Raw genomic sequence first — 14,395 nt, 5'->3', positions numbered from 1 at the left:
TGTCCCTGGGAGGAATAGTGGGCGTGGTCAGTGACTGTTGGGGGTGTCCCATCTGTGAGTGTCAGGGTTGGTGGTCTCACTCAGGGTCTGGGGTAGGTCAGTGTTTGCCTAATGTCTGTGCACAAGAATCCCCACCCCCACCCCGGCCCCTTAGGTGAACCGGATTCCCAGGGGATTGGAAGAATCTGCCTGTTAAGGGAACTTCGCTGAGGTCTGCACACATGGGGCGGCAGGCAGACTTCCTTCGGGTGAACCCCAAAGCTGGCTGAAGGAGTCGCTATGGAGCCCCCACTGACATCGGGGTGGTGGAAAGAATTAGGCATTTACTGCAAAGCAGAGCCAGGAGCTGGGCAGTGGCCCTCCAGGCAGTAAAGACAAGGGAGAGCCTCTGGGTGGCCCAGGGTTCTTGTGGCCTTTCTTTGATTGGTCGGGGATGGGGCCAGCATGTTTCCTCGGGAAGGCAAAGGTGGGCTCCAGTCTGTCTGTTTGGGTCCGAGGGTAGTCTGGGTATTAGTTTGTTGCATTAGGGCCCATGAGTTCTTGAAAAACTTCTCCACTGAAGTCTAGCACCAGGACGTTGGCTATCAGGGTGATGGATGGATCCATTTCAAGGCCTGCAATCCAGAATCCTGTGAGTTCTTGCCAAAGCTGTGGGTGAGCAGCCGGTGCTGATATTAACCGCGTTAGCTACAGGGGCAAGTGTGTCGCTCCATTACCTTAAAGAGTTTGTCTCTTGGGCTGCTGCCTGCAGTGCCAGCATCCCATATGGGCACCGGTTCAAGTCTCGGCTGCTCCACTTCCGATCCAGCTCTCTGCTATGGCCTGGGAAAGCAATAGAAGATGGCCCAAGTCCTTGGGCCCCTGCACCTGTGTGGGAGACCCAGAGGAAGCTCCTGGCTCCTGGCTTTGGATCGGCACAGTTCCAGCTGTTGCAGTCATCTGGGGAGTGAACCAGCAGATGGAAGACTCTCTCTCTGCCCCTCCTCTCTCCATGTAACTCTGATCTTCAAATAAAAATAAATCTTGGGCGGCGGCGGCGGCCACGCTCCGGCCGGGGTCCCTCTGCTCCCGGTGGCGCCATGGACGAGGCCGTGGGCGACCTGAAGCAGGCATTGCCCTGCGTGGCCGAAGCGCCCACGGTCCACGTGGAGGTGCACCAGCGGAGCGGCAGCACCGCGAAGAGGGAAGACGTGAAGCTGGCTGTCAGAAAGCTGCTCGACAGACACAACATTGTGTTCGGCGACTACAAGTGGACTGAGTTTGATGACCCTTTTCTGAGCAGGAACGTGCAGTCTGTGGCGCTCGTTGACACCGAGCTGAAGGTGAAAGCCCCGCAGCCCATTGATTTGAGTGCATGCACTATTGCACTTCACATCTTCCAGCTGAATGAAGATGGCCCCAGCAGTGAAAATTTGGAAGAAGAGACAGAAAACATAATTGCAGCCAATCACTGGGTTCTGCCTGCAGCTGAATTCCACGGACTCTGGGACAGCCTGGTGTACGATGCGGAAGTGAAGTCACACCTCCTCGATTACGTGATGACAACCTTACTGTTCTCGGACAAGAACGTGGACAGCAACCTCATCACCTGGAACCGCGTGGTGCTGCTGCACGGTCCTCCAGGGACTGGGAAAACATCGCTGTGCAAAGCGTTGGCCCAGAAACTGACCATTAGACTGTCAAGCAGGTACCGGTATGGTCAATTAATTGAAATAAACAGCCACAGTCTGTTTTCCAAGTGGTTTTCTGAAAGTGGCAAGCTGGTAACTAGGATGTTGCAGAAGATTCAAGATTTGATTGACGACAAAGAAGCGCTGGTGTTTGTGCTGATTGACGAGGTGGAGAGTCTCACGGCCGCCCGCAGCGCCTGCAGGGCAGGCACCGAGCCCTCGGACGCCATCCGTGTGGTCAACGCCGTCTTGACCCAGATTGACCAGATTAAAAGGCATTCCAATGTGGTGATCCTGACCACTTCCAACATCACTGAGAAGATCGACGTGGCCTTCGTGGACAGAGCTGATCTCAAGCAGTACATCGGGCCCCCCTCGGCAGCAGCCATCTTTAAAATCTACCTCTCTTGCTTGGAAGAACTCATGAAGTGTCAGATCATCTACCCGCGCCAGCAGCTGCTGACCCTGCGAGAGCTCGAGATGATCGGCTTCATTGAAAACAACGTGTCCAAGCTCAGCCTCCTTTTGAGTGAGATTTCAAGGAAGAGCGAGGGCCTCAGCAGCCGGGTCCTGAGGAAGCTGCCTTTCCTGGCTCACGCGCTGTACGTGCAGGCCCCCACCATCACCATAGAGGGCTTCCTGCAGGCGCTGTCGCTGGCAGTGGACAAGCAGTTTGAAGAGAGAAAGAAGCTCTCAGCTTATGTTTGACCGGATCCCAGCAGCGGCGTTCCTGGAGCACCACTGTCGGGACGTGGCCTCACGGCAGCCGCCGCTCAGCATCCCCCTGGAAGCCGCCTAGGCCTGCAGGCCAGCCCCCGACGAGGCCGGGCTTCCCGGGAAGAGGTGTGCGACCTTTGTGCTATTCCTGATGCCCGCCAGACCTCGACTTGTCACTTCCGCTCTAGAGCTCATCTGTAGGAAACCACGTGTTTCCTCCACCCATCCTGCCTGCAGCCGACCAGATGCGTCACACTACCAAGGCTGGCTTTTGTTTAAAAGGAAGCCGAGGACGGGCGCTATGGAAACAAAGGAAAAATGCTGTTGCCTTCGGTAAGCATGAAGCCATAGCGTTTCTCAGGCCAGAACCCAGAGTTGCTTCCTGATGGGAAGCCTGTTCCCAGGAAGAGGGCTCGGCGAAGTGTCCTGTGTGACCATCGGACGCCTGCTGCCTGCAGGGAGCACCGCCTCCCGTGGAGGCGCCTGCGTGCCGGTCGTCCCTTGGGACCGCCGCCAGCTCCGGTCACTGCCTGGACGTTTCTGCCCATTTTCTTCTCTGTTCTGATGTTTTTCATGCTTCCAGAGAAGATGCACGTCAGCAGAACAAAATGTGTCACAAAATACCATGTTTTGCTTTTATCTCATGCTAAAATAAATCTCATAATACTGTTTTGTACATGAAAAATAAATAAATAAATAAATCTTTACAAAAAAAAAAAAAAAGAGTTCATCTCTCCAGAAGAAGTGCCAGCCAAGGAAGACACTGCGACCCAGGACCCAGTGACACCTATCAAAGACTACTAGGAACACAGCCGAGTGACCTCCCAAGCACAACATAGCTCTCCTGTCCCTGACAGTAACAGCAACGCAGCCTGCTGGGTGGCTCCCACGTAGGAAGGGGTGACCCGAAGGTCTTTCCCGGCTCAGGGCACAGTCACTCCCCTCTCTCCCTCCTGAGCCCCCACCTGATATGGCATTGGCAAGGAGTCACTCAGGAAATAGGAAGGCTGGGAGATGTACCCCAGTTTCTGCCTCTAGCCCTGCACCCTAACTCCACCAGTCTGGCACACTGACTTTCCCATGATGCACCTGAGTCTCTGCACCATGAAAATGCTGTGATGAGCAGGTGTAGCCTGGGAGCCATGAGAACTTTCCCAGAGAACATCATGTGCCCTGGAACTCCACCCAGACTCCACCCTATTTGCATATTCAATCAGAGCACCACTCCCTTCCCAATAAAGCGGACCACTGCGCTGGGCGGGCTCTCTCCCTGGCCCTCTCATGGTGAGCGTCTCTCCTCGTGGGGTTGCCTGCACATCTGAATATATACTCACTGCCTCCTCCTGTGATCGCACCTTACTTACAGTCCCTGCTTTGCACTCTTATCTCACGCAGGGCAAGAACCTGGGATACAGCAGAAAACATATTCCCTCAATACACCCAGGGCCAAAGGGCTGAGCATCAAGATGCCAGGGACTGTGGTCTTGCCCTTTGCTCTTGGGTGTGTGCAAGAACCTGTGTCCCACCCTGGTGACCACAAAAGGACTGCTGGGCCACGGGCTCCAGACACAAGTCACCCCATGCAGGGCCCACTGGGGGTGGCTGGAGCCTTTGATCTCAGGTAGGGCCCTTCCCTAAGCTGACCACACAAAGAACCTTCCAGGTGTGTGTGGAGGGAGCGTGCTTTCTCCTGGAGACGGAATGCCATCTTCTAAAAGAGCCACAGCCCTTTTCCAGTGTTTCCCAAACTCCGCTGCAATCCAGGTGGCGTTGTTACAGCTGATACGAACCCCAGGAACTTGCTCTATTCCAGAGGAGGTATGAGGCAGATGAACAAATAGGGCAGGTGATCAAGTGAAAGAGTTTTATTGAAAAGAGCAGAGGGAAGGCTCCTAGGAAAGCAGCCAAGAGGGACCTATTCAGCAGGAAAAAGCCGTTAAAAGGAAGTGATCTGGAGGCTTGGTACCCTGTGGAGAGTCTGTGCAAGGTCCTTTAAGAAAAGCATTTCTTGGGGCCAACACTGGTGCAGTGGGTCAAAGCTGTGGCTGGCAGCACCAGCATCCCATAAGGGCACCGGTTCAAGTCCTGGCTCCTCCACTTCCCATCCAGCTCCTTGCTAATGTGCCTGGGAAAGAAGTGGAGGGTGGTCAAATTGCTTCGGCCCCTGCACCCATGTTGGAGACCTGGAAGGAGCTCCCAGCTCTTGGTTTCGGATCAGCTCGACTCTGGCCTTTGTGGCCATTTGGGGAGTGAACCAGCAGATGGAAGACCTCTCTCTGTCTTTACCTCTCTCTGTAACTCTGTATTTGAAATAGATAAAATCTTAAAAAAAAAAAAAAAAAGGAAAGAAAAAGAAAGAAAGAAAAGAAAAAGAGCTCATCCTGCCTTCTTATCTCTCATTCTTCCCACTTGGTTGTGACTTTTACAGGACAAAGAAAAAGTTCCATCTTGGGGCCTGTTGGGTGGGCAGGAGCTGCTTATTTTACTGTGGTCCCAGGCTGGTCGCAGACAGCTCCAGCCACCTGGCCTTCGCGTGGCCTTGGTGCCAGAGCCAGCTTTTTTCCTAGCTAATCAAAGAAATTCTTTCTGTCCCTTTCTTTATCACACTTGCTTTCCCAGCTAGGTTAAGAAAATAAACAGAGGGCTGCCTTTGTTCTCTCTACATTTTTTACCATATTCCCCCCCCCCCATCAGCATCTCAAAGCACCCCTGCTGAGCTCACACCAGAGAGCTATAAAATCGGGCTCCCTGGGGGTGGGACTCAGCACCTGGGCTTTTAACACACCCAGGTGTTGGCCAGTCAAGGTGAGAGTCAGTGCTTGTCACTAGGTACTTCTCCCCCTTCAATGAGTGACAGGTGGATTTTCATGGGGGAGGGGTAGATCTGGGAGGGGCCTGAGGTTGTGCTTATCTAAGAGCTCCCAGGTGAAGTGGACCATCCTTTGCTCTGATACGACTTTCTGAGGTCTGCTGACTCCTGCCCACAGCCAGCACCCCCACCCCCAAGGTGTGCAAGAGCATCAGACTGAGAGCCCCTTCCGCCTGTGTTCTAGGAGGGGTTGGGGGGTGAAGGGACCAGGGTGGGGCGTGGAGGGCAGGTGGAGGTGGGCAGCAGTTGTAGAACATTTAGGGGCTTTTCCTCTGACCCCAAAAATCACCAGCTGTTGGTATCTGTTGAGTTGGGGCCGGGAGGTGGGAAAGCCCCCTTGGAAGCCCCTGTTGGGACCAACTGACATTCTCAGCGATCGTTTTGGGGATGCCTGACATAGAGGCCAACTGACAATCACTTTGGGGACTTCCTGTCACAGAGGACACTCCCCTCTCCCCTTCCTGACCTGTCCACAGGGGTCAGAGGACTGAGAGGACAGATCCTGGGGCCCTGGGACTCCACTGTTTGCTCCCCATGGGAAAATACCCTCATTCCCCACACCCCTAAACAGCCTCTATGGGGGTCAGTGTCCTGACGTGGGGGCAGGCAGAGCAGGCTGTGCAAGCAACTAGAAACTGGCAAGCAACTAGAAACTGGTAATGCTGCTCTACTTTTTTTTTTTTTTTAAGATTTTATTCATTTATTTGAGAGGTAGAGTTACAGACAGTGAGAGGAAGAGACAGAGAAAAAGGTCTTCCTTCCATTGGTTCACTCCCCAAATGGCCGCAATGGCTGGAGCTGCACCGATCCAGAGCCAGGAGCCAGGAGCTTCTTCCTGGTCTCCCACGCAGGTGCAGGGGCCCAAGCACTTGGGCCATCTTCTGCTGTTTTCCCAGGCCATAGCAGAGAGCTGGATCGGAATAGCAGCCAGGACTAGAACCGGCGTCCATATGGGATGCCGGCACCGCTGCAGGCAGAGGATTAACCTACTGCGCCATGGCACCTGCCCCACTGCTCCAGTTCTGATTCAGGTCCTGCTAATGTGCCTAGGAAAGCAGTGGAAGATAGCCCAAGTGCCTGGGTCCCTGCCACCCACATGGGAGACCCAGATGGAGCTCCACGCTCCTGGCTTTGGCCTGATCCAGCCCTGCCGGTTGCAGCCAGAATCTTCCTGTCTCTATTCTCGATCTCCCTCTCTCTCTCTGCATGTAACTGCGTTTCAAATAAATATTTAAAAAACTAGCTGTAGCAATGTCACTTCTTAAAAGATGGATTCCAAAGTCCACCCTAGGCCTTTGGAATGTCCAGGGCCCAGGCTAGGAATCTGCTTCCCAAGGGCCAGGGTGGGGGTGAGGGGGGACGGCGTGTGTCCTTGGGAGGAGACACCTTCGGGAAACCCTGCCCCCCCCACATTCTCTCGGGGTCCTGGCCCAGAGGGGGTTGGGGAGCAGAACTGCAAGGGGCTAACTTCCCACTCCGGAGCCAGCACGACCTGTCCCCGCCCAGGGCGCCTCGGCATCTGGATGACCCTGGGAGTCAGGAGGCCTGGCCTGGGAGGGCAGGGGGCCTCACCTCTCCAGCGGGGCCACAGCTCCCGCCCAGAGAAAACCCACGTACAACGCCCTCCTCCGAGTAGGGGCTCCGGGGACAGCGGCCCTGCGGACAGAGGCTCAGGGTCCTCGGCAGAGGAGCCTGGGGTCACAGATGCCCTCTGTCCGGCAGTGCCCCGGAAGTGATCCCCCGGCCTGACCACTCCTTCCGGCCAGCGGAGCGGAGCCGGAGTTTCGTCAGCGGCTGTGCGGCGTGCTGCCCTGCGCTGAGCTCCAGGCCAAGTGGCCCCTGAGACAGAGGTACAGTGAACGGCGGTCTCCCCAGTGACCCCAGGGGCCCTGACCAGAGAGCTGGTGTGGATCCTGGACCCAGCGCCCCAGGGGAGGCGGGAGGGTCAGCCTGGCTTGGCGGCTGCTGGTCCCAGGCCTGACCGCGGGTTGGACGGTTAGTGAGCGAGGCGTGGGAAATCCTGGGGCTGCAGAGGCCAGGGCCTGCACTCCTGAGACCCCAAGGCCCCTGAGGTCCGCCCACCTGGCAGCTGGCGACGGCCCTGCCCCTCTGCCCCAGGGCGAGCCGCTGCATGTGGCAATAATAGAGGAAATGAGCTAAACTGAATTACAGACAAATAACTTTTTAGTGTAAGTATAGCCCGTGTGATGTTTGGGGGGGAGAGGGAGGTGGAGACAGGTCTTTTAATCTGCTGGTTCACTCCCCAGATGGCGCAATGGCCAGACCTGAGCCCATCCGATCCGAAGCCAGGAGCCAGGAGCCAGGAGCCAGGAGCCAGGAGCCTCTTCCGGGTCTCCCACGCGGGTGCAGGCGCCCAAGGACTTGGGCCATCTTCTACTGCTCTCCGAGGCCACAGCAGAGAGCCGGATCGGAAGAGGAGCAGCTGGGACTCGAACCGGCGCCCATATGTGGCTTTACCTGCTATGCCACAGCGCCGGCACCTTTTAATACTTCAAAATTACCGGGTACTTGTCTCAAGTTCCGTTTATCTGCGGCTCTCCATGACTCCAGGTCAGGGTCCACCCAGCCCACGAGGCAGGGCTCCCGCTCTCCTGCCTGAACAGCTGCCCCACCATGCCATTTCCGAGCGGCTCCGTCCCCCCGGCTCCTGGCTGGCTCCCTCTCCCCACCTGCAGCCAGGGCCCGGCACCCATAGAGACAGAGCAGGAGCCAGGGAGGGAGGAGGGTCGCCTCCGGGGCTGCCTTCAGTCGCCCACCTCGTCCCGCACGGTGTTGCCTGCTGAGCCTGGGATGTCTACCCAAATCGGCACAGGGGAGCAGTGCTTATGGAGACACACAAGGCGTGCATCCTCTTTGGGCCTTCATTCTAGTTGTGTGTATGTAAGTACAGCTAAGTTAAAAAAAAAAGAAACTGGACCTTGTGAAAAGTGCACTATCTCTCTCCTTCCCTGTCACTCTGCCTTTCAAATACATCTTTAAAATAAGAGCAGTAAATAAAAGCAAAGTTTAAACAGAACAGAAAGTGCGCAAAATGCTACACAATGAAGCTACACTGCTCAGGCTAGGAACCCCAGCTCGAGTCATGGCTAAGCCCTCATACTGGGACGAGGCCCAGTGAGGGGCTGTCCTTGCGAGATACACAGCAGGAAAGAGAAGAGAGAATTTTCAAATAGTGTTTGCATTGCTTAGATGTCATAGTGATAATCTTTTGGATATATTGGATTAAATAAAATGTATTATGAAAATTAATTTACCCCTTTTTACTTAAAAAAGCATTATTTACTTATTTGAGAGACAGAGAGCTGCAATCTGTTGGTTTACTTCCCAAATCTCCACGAAGAGTGGAGCTGTGTCAGGCCTAAGCCAGGAGCCAAGAACGCCATCCAGGTCTCTGGCGTGGGTGGCAGGGACTCAGGTACTTGAGCCGTCATTTGCTGTCCCCCAGTCTGTGTTATCAGGAAGCTGGAATCGGGACCAGAGCAGGGATTGGAACCTTGGCACTCTGATGTGGGACGCAGACCCCTTAACTGCTAGGCCAAATGCCTATGCCTTGTTTTTACTTTTTAAAAATTTAAAATTACTTCTGTAGCTTACACCATATAACTTTTTTTATTTGAAAAGGATTTAGTCATTTATTTATTTATTTGAAAGGCAGAGTGACAGAGAAGAGAAAAAGAGGAGAGATCTTTTATCCACTGGTTCACTCCCCAGATGACTGTAACAGCCAGGTGTGATCCAGACCAAAGCCACTGTCTTCCCAAGTGCATTCGCAGGAAGCTGGATCAGAAGCGGAGTAGCTGGTACTCGAATCACTCCAATATGGGCTGCAGGCGTTGATACGGGGTGCCAGCTTCGCAAATGGCAGCTTAACTGTGCCACGAGGCCAGTGCTGGCATATGTTTCTTTCTTTCTTTTTTTTTTTTTTTATTTTTGACAGGCAGAGTGGACAGTGAGAGAGAGAGACAGAGAGAAAGATCTTTTACCGTTGGTTCACCCTCCAATGGCTGCTGAGGCCGGCGCACCGCGCTGATCCAATGGCAGGAGCCAGGTACTTATCCTGGTCTCCCATGGGGTGCAGGGCCCAAGCACTTGGGCCATCCTCCACTGCACTCCCGGGCCACAGCAGAGAGCTGGACAGGAAGAGGGGCAACCGGGACAGAATCTGGCGCCCCGACCAGGACTAGAACCTGGCGTGCTGGAGCCGCAAGGCGGAGGATTAGCCTAGTGAGCCGCAGCGCCGGCTGACATATGTTTCTGTTACTGGAGAGTGATTGGGTGGAAATTGGACAAGGGCACAAGGAAGTCCTTTCTGAACTAACACTCAACATTTAAAAAGTTACGCAAAAATTTAAACAAATATGGGGCTGGTGCTGAGGCATATCGGGTAAAGCCACCTCCTGCAGTGCCAGCATCCCATATGGGTGTGCTGGTTCAAGTCCCAGCTGCTCCACTTCTGATCCAGCTCCCTCCTAATGGCTTGAGAAAGCAGTAGAAGATGACCCAACTCCTTGGGCCCTTGCACCCAAGTGGGAGACTTGGAAAAAGCTCCTGGCTCCTGACTTCGGATCAGCCCAGCTCTAGCCTTTGTGGCCATTTGGGGAGTGAACCAGTGGATGGAAGACCTCTCTCTGTCTCTCTGTCTGTCTGTCTCTCTCTCTTTCTGTGCCTCTGCCTCTCTGTAACTCTGCCTTTCAAATAAAATAAATACATTTTTTTTAAAAGAGCAACATCAAAAAAAATTTTCAACAAATATGAAAGCAGACAGCGTAAGAAACCCCTGCGTGCCCATCAGCTATTGACAGTTCTCAGCAGAGGGCCCGTGTTTTTGCATGGATAGGTTCCCTGCCTCCATATGACTTTGATGCAAACTCCAGCACCTTATCGATTCATTAGAGCGTTTCAGTTTGTAGCTCTAAACAATGGACTCTTGAGAAAGAGATATCGATATAGATACAGATGCAGATATAGATAAAGATAGATATACAAAACTATGCATGGATTTCATTTTTTGTTGTTGTTGTTTTTTTTGCCCCAAAATAATTTTATTTTGATTCTGTTTTCCACAAACTTTCTGAATTATCCCAGCGTGTACACAGATCACCTCCCAGCCCCTCCCACCTGTCCGTCTACCCAGACACCCTGAAGGCTTGAGGTTGGAAGCCCAGAGCCGCTGCTGTGTGTGACCCCGCACTGCCGGGAGGGTGGGGTGAGGCAGCCTTGTTTGGAAGCCCTGGCATCTGGGGCGCAGGCCAATGCTGTCATGGTGAGTGCAGAGCCTGGCTGCCCATGGCAGGACTGGAGCCAGCTGGAAGGGAGCCACCATTTACGGGAAATGCTCCGCTGAAGAGAAAAGGTGGCGGGTTGTTTGCCCCAGACCTGGCTCCTGTCCAGACTGCTCAGGAAGCCTTGCGCCACGCTCAGTTCCTCCCGCCAGAAGCCGGGGGAGAGCTCTGTAAGGCAAGGCTGAGCCTTGCACCCAGCCCCTCCTCCCCATTTACCAAACCAGACCAAACAAAAACCCAAACAGCAGTTTGTGTAGTATTTTCATCAGTTCCCAGTGCACTGGCTAAGAGCGAACACCGCTCCCTCAGCTTGTTTGGGTTTGAAGCTCAGCTCTGCCCCTGCGCAGCTGTGGCATCTTGGACAAGTTACTAACCTCTCTGAGCTTCGTTTCCCTAGTGTGTGAAATGATTGTATAATGGGACCTGCTTCTCAAGGCTATTGCAGGGAAGAATGGAGTGCATACGTTATCACGTGCTTAGAACGTTGAGTGTACCTAGAACATGTTTGCTGAAAAAGGGATGTCAGTCGGCCTTCATTGCCACCCCAGGAAATAGGCAAGGTGCATGCAGTGGTACCCATTTTACTGTCAAGATGACTGAGGCTCGGGTTTGCAAGCATGTACACACAGCTGGTCTGTGAGAACGTGAGCAGATCAGAGGCCTCTGTCTCCTGCGCACAGTTGTCCCCATCACTCAGAGCTGGGGTGTGTGTCCCCGCCAAGCTCTTAACCCAAGAATGTCCAGTGCCGGCCCGGAGACCACATCCGGTCTCCAGATGTGTTTAGTTCACCTGGGAAACTTAAACAAACAACAATAAAGAGTTAGTGGATGGCGGTGCCGCATTTCACTAGGCTAATCCTCCGCCTTGCGGCGCCGGCACACCGGGTTCTAGTCCCAGTCGGGGCGCCGGATTCTGTCCCGGTTGCCCCTCTTCCAGGCCAGCTCTCTGCTGTGGTCAGGGAGTGCAGTGGAGGATGGCCCAAGTGCTTGGGCCCTGCACCCACATGGGAGACCAGGATAAGTAGCTGGCTCCTGCCATCGGATCAGTGCAGTGCACCGGCCGCGGCGGCCATTGGAGGGTGAACCAATGGCAAAAAGGAAGACCTTTCTGTCTCTCTCTCACTGTCCACTCTGCCTGTCAAAAAAAAAGAAAAAAAAAGAAAAGAAAAAAAGAGTTAGTGGAATTAATTTCCAGTATTTAAAAATCAGGTGTCACTTTCTTCGCTTGAAATCTCCGTTTCTGGTTTCTTTAGAGAAACTTGGAGGTGATTCTGCGTTCCCTTTAGTGGGAGCTGAGCCCGCGTCTCCCGTGGCAGGAGCAGAGCGGTGGCGCCCCCCCCCCCCTTTAAATGGGATTGCAGACCCTGCTCCACCCCCTCAGTGCCCAGTTCGCTCGCCAGGGTTCTCTGACTGGCTCTACTGAGTTTCTCATTGCTGCTTACACCCCCCGTCTCAGACGGGCTGCCCCGAGATGGGTTGGATGTTAGTGTCCCTGGGGAGGAAGGGGAGACGGGGGCCAGAGGGAGTCTCTGCAGGTTGTGGCATCAGGCAAGCTCCACCGAGGATGCGTGTGTCTCCTAGGGCTGACCTAATAAAGCAGCAAACTGGATGCCTAGACAGGCACTGACTCAGAGTTCCAGAGGCTGAAGTCAGAGAGCGAGGTGTTAGCAGGTGTCCCCAAGCGCTCCTGCGCGTCTGTTCCAGGCCTCTCCTGGCTCCCCACAGCCCCTGAGCTTGCAGCAGTCTAACTCCAGTCTCTCATATCTTCCCTGTGTGCAGTCTGTGTTCAGATTTTCCCTTTCCTTAGGAGACTAGCCACGGGGAACGAGGGGCCCACCCTGCTGTAGTATGACATCATTGTAACTAGTCAATGTCAGGGGTGCCCTTCTCTCCAAGTTGGAGTAGAACACAGACCCAGACACCCACCCAGTCCCTGGTGCCCTCGAAAAGCTGCTGGGCCCAGCACAGAGATGTAAAAGGCCAGGGCAGTAAAGGGACTCCCCCACCAGTGACGTTCTGTCTGCAGACCCTAGCCCCCTCACCCTCGGGTCAGTGGGATGACACTGAGGGGTGTAGTTTGTCCTGGGCTGTGAGTTCCCTTGCCTATGCTGTATTCAGAGTTGAGCCCAAACTCTCCCTGACTGCAAGAACCTGTGGCAGTGCTCCCTGTACATATCACGGTCGTGCTCACCTTGCTGTAACAAGCATCATTGAAGAATTTGTTCTTTGACACATTGAAAGAGAATTTTTAACGGTACCTCACAACCACATTTCTTGTCCTCTCTTAGAGTTAGTGTGGTCATGTGGCCAAGCTAGGAGAAGTAAATTCTGTCATTTCGAGGTTACCCCTTTCTGTATGATGGAATGCAGTTGTGATGACCAGTGTTGGGGCTGCCATTTTGGATCAGTGTGTTAGAAGCGATGAGTACAGATGGGGCAGCCATGAGGCAAGGGAGCCTGGGTCCCTGTCCCGTGGAGCCGCCTCATCTAATCTGGGTGCTTCTAGACTATTCCATGAAGTACACATCCACATTGACTTGTGTTACTGCTGCTGTACCCCTCTCTTACCTCACGTGCTGTATCATGCAGAAATGGCTAGGTGGACGTTCATCCGCCACGGTGTTGTATTTGATGCGATTTGACTTAAGATGTGAATCTGTAGCCCATGTTTGGGGAAGCACTTTACATTTTCATTTTCATTTTATTTTATTTGAATGGCAGAGAGAGACAGAGACAGAGACAGAGAGAGAGAGAGAGATCTTCCGTCTGCTGGTTCACTCCCTACATGCCTGTAACAGCTTGGGCTGGGCCAGGACAGAGCCAGGAGCCCAGAACCCCATCTGAGGCTCCCACATGGGTGGCAGGGACCTAAATACTTAAATCACAACCTGTCGCCTCCCAGAGTGCACGTGAACGGGAAACTATGTCAGAAGCGGAACTGGGACTTGAACCAGGCACTCCAAGATGGGATGCAGGTGTCCCCAGTGCCAGCCCCTGGCACTTACAGAGACGGCGGTCCCCCGGGCTCCAGAGGAGCAGAGTGGGTGTGATGAGAGGCTCGCAGGTCTCCCAGGTGGAGAGAGGGGGAGGGGTCTCCACTATGAAGATGTTAACCGTACAAATTGGTGGTTTCCGCAGGAGTCCCAGTGCGAAGCCACAGGGACAGACGCTTGTGCTGCTTTTCCTGCGGCCCAGAGAGGCTAAGCACCTTGACAAGCTTGCACTGGTAAGTGGCAGAATTGGGGCTGGAGTTCAGGTGTGTGCACCCCAAAGCCTGCACTTTCCTCAGAACCCCACTGCCCTGGGACGCGGGGGCTGAACAGTGAGGTGTTGCTGCGTGCCTGTCTGAATGGCCCAGATCCAGGACACCGGGAACACCAGATGCTGGCACAGGGAGCTCGGGAACCCTTCCTCATTGCTGACGGCAGTGCGAAACGCTGCAGCCACTTGGGAAGACGGCCGGCGGTGTCCTGCTAGACTAAACCTCCTCTTCCCGTGTGGCCCAGCCGTCTGTGATGGTTAAGTGCGGTGTCAACTGCCTGGATGGGAAGATGCCAGACGGCTGGTACAGCGCTGTTCCTGGTGTGTGTGTGTGTGATGGGTTCCAGAGCAGATCTGGCATGTGAGTCAGTGCACTGAGTGTGTGTGTGTGTGTGTGTGCATGTGCGTGGGGGGGTGATAGACTCTGAGAGGGGGCGAGCCGGGGACCCTGACGGAGCAGAAGGTCAGAGGGCAAGTGCTCCCCGATGGGTCTCTGTCTCCCTGCCCCTCCCGGTACGGAACACCCTCTTCCTGCTTTTGTGCATCAGATGGCCCCTTTTTTGTTGTTATTAAGA

General features: G+C 54.2%; 1 long non-coding RNA gene and 1 pseudogene across 3 annotated transcripts; both read left to right on the top strand.

Annotated features, from left to right (window-relative positions):
- The first annotated feature begins 943 nt into the window (after nucleotides 1-943).
- On the top strand, nucleotides 944-3,112 carry LOC149120625 (pachytene checkpoint protein 2 homolog pseudogene; annotated as a pseudogene). The gene has a single exon (XR_016225661.1). The product of XR_016225661.1 is annotated as a pachytene checkpoint protein 2 homolog pseudogene (transcript).
- Nucleotides 3,113-5,302: 2,190 nt separating this feature from the next.
- On the top strand, nucleotides 5,303-13,803 carry LOC127491440 (uncharacterized). Of its 2 annotated transcripts, XR_007920109.3 has the most exons (4): nucleotides 5,303-5,394; nucleotides 6,979-7,106; nucleotides 7,524-7,781; nucleotides 13,698-13,803. It is a non-coding gene; the product is annotated as an uncharacterized LOC127491440 (long non-coding RNA). The 2 variants fall into 2 exon arrangements; XR_016225660.1 differs by lacking the exon at nucleotides 13,698-13,803 and having other exon boundaries at nucleotides 7,524-8,234.
- The last annotated feature ends 592 nt before the right edge of the window (nucleotides 13,804-14,395 follow it).

Source organism: Oryctolagus cuniculus, chromosome 19, assembly GCF_051225735.1.
Source record: "Oryctolagus cuniculus isolate XC-2025 breed Fujian yellow rabbit chromosome 19, ASM5122573v1, whole genome shotgun sequence".
Lineage (NCBI taxonomy): Eukaryota > Metazoa > Chordata > Mammalia > Lagomorpha > Leporidae > Oryctolagus > Oryctolagus cuniculus.
Note: the sequence above shows the minus strand (reverse complement) of the source record. Positions and strands in the feature narration are given on the sequence as shown.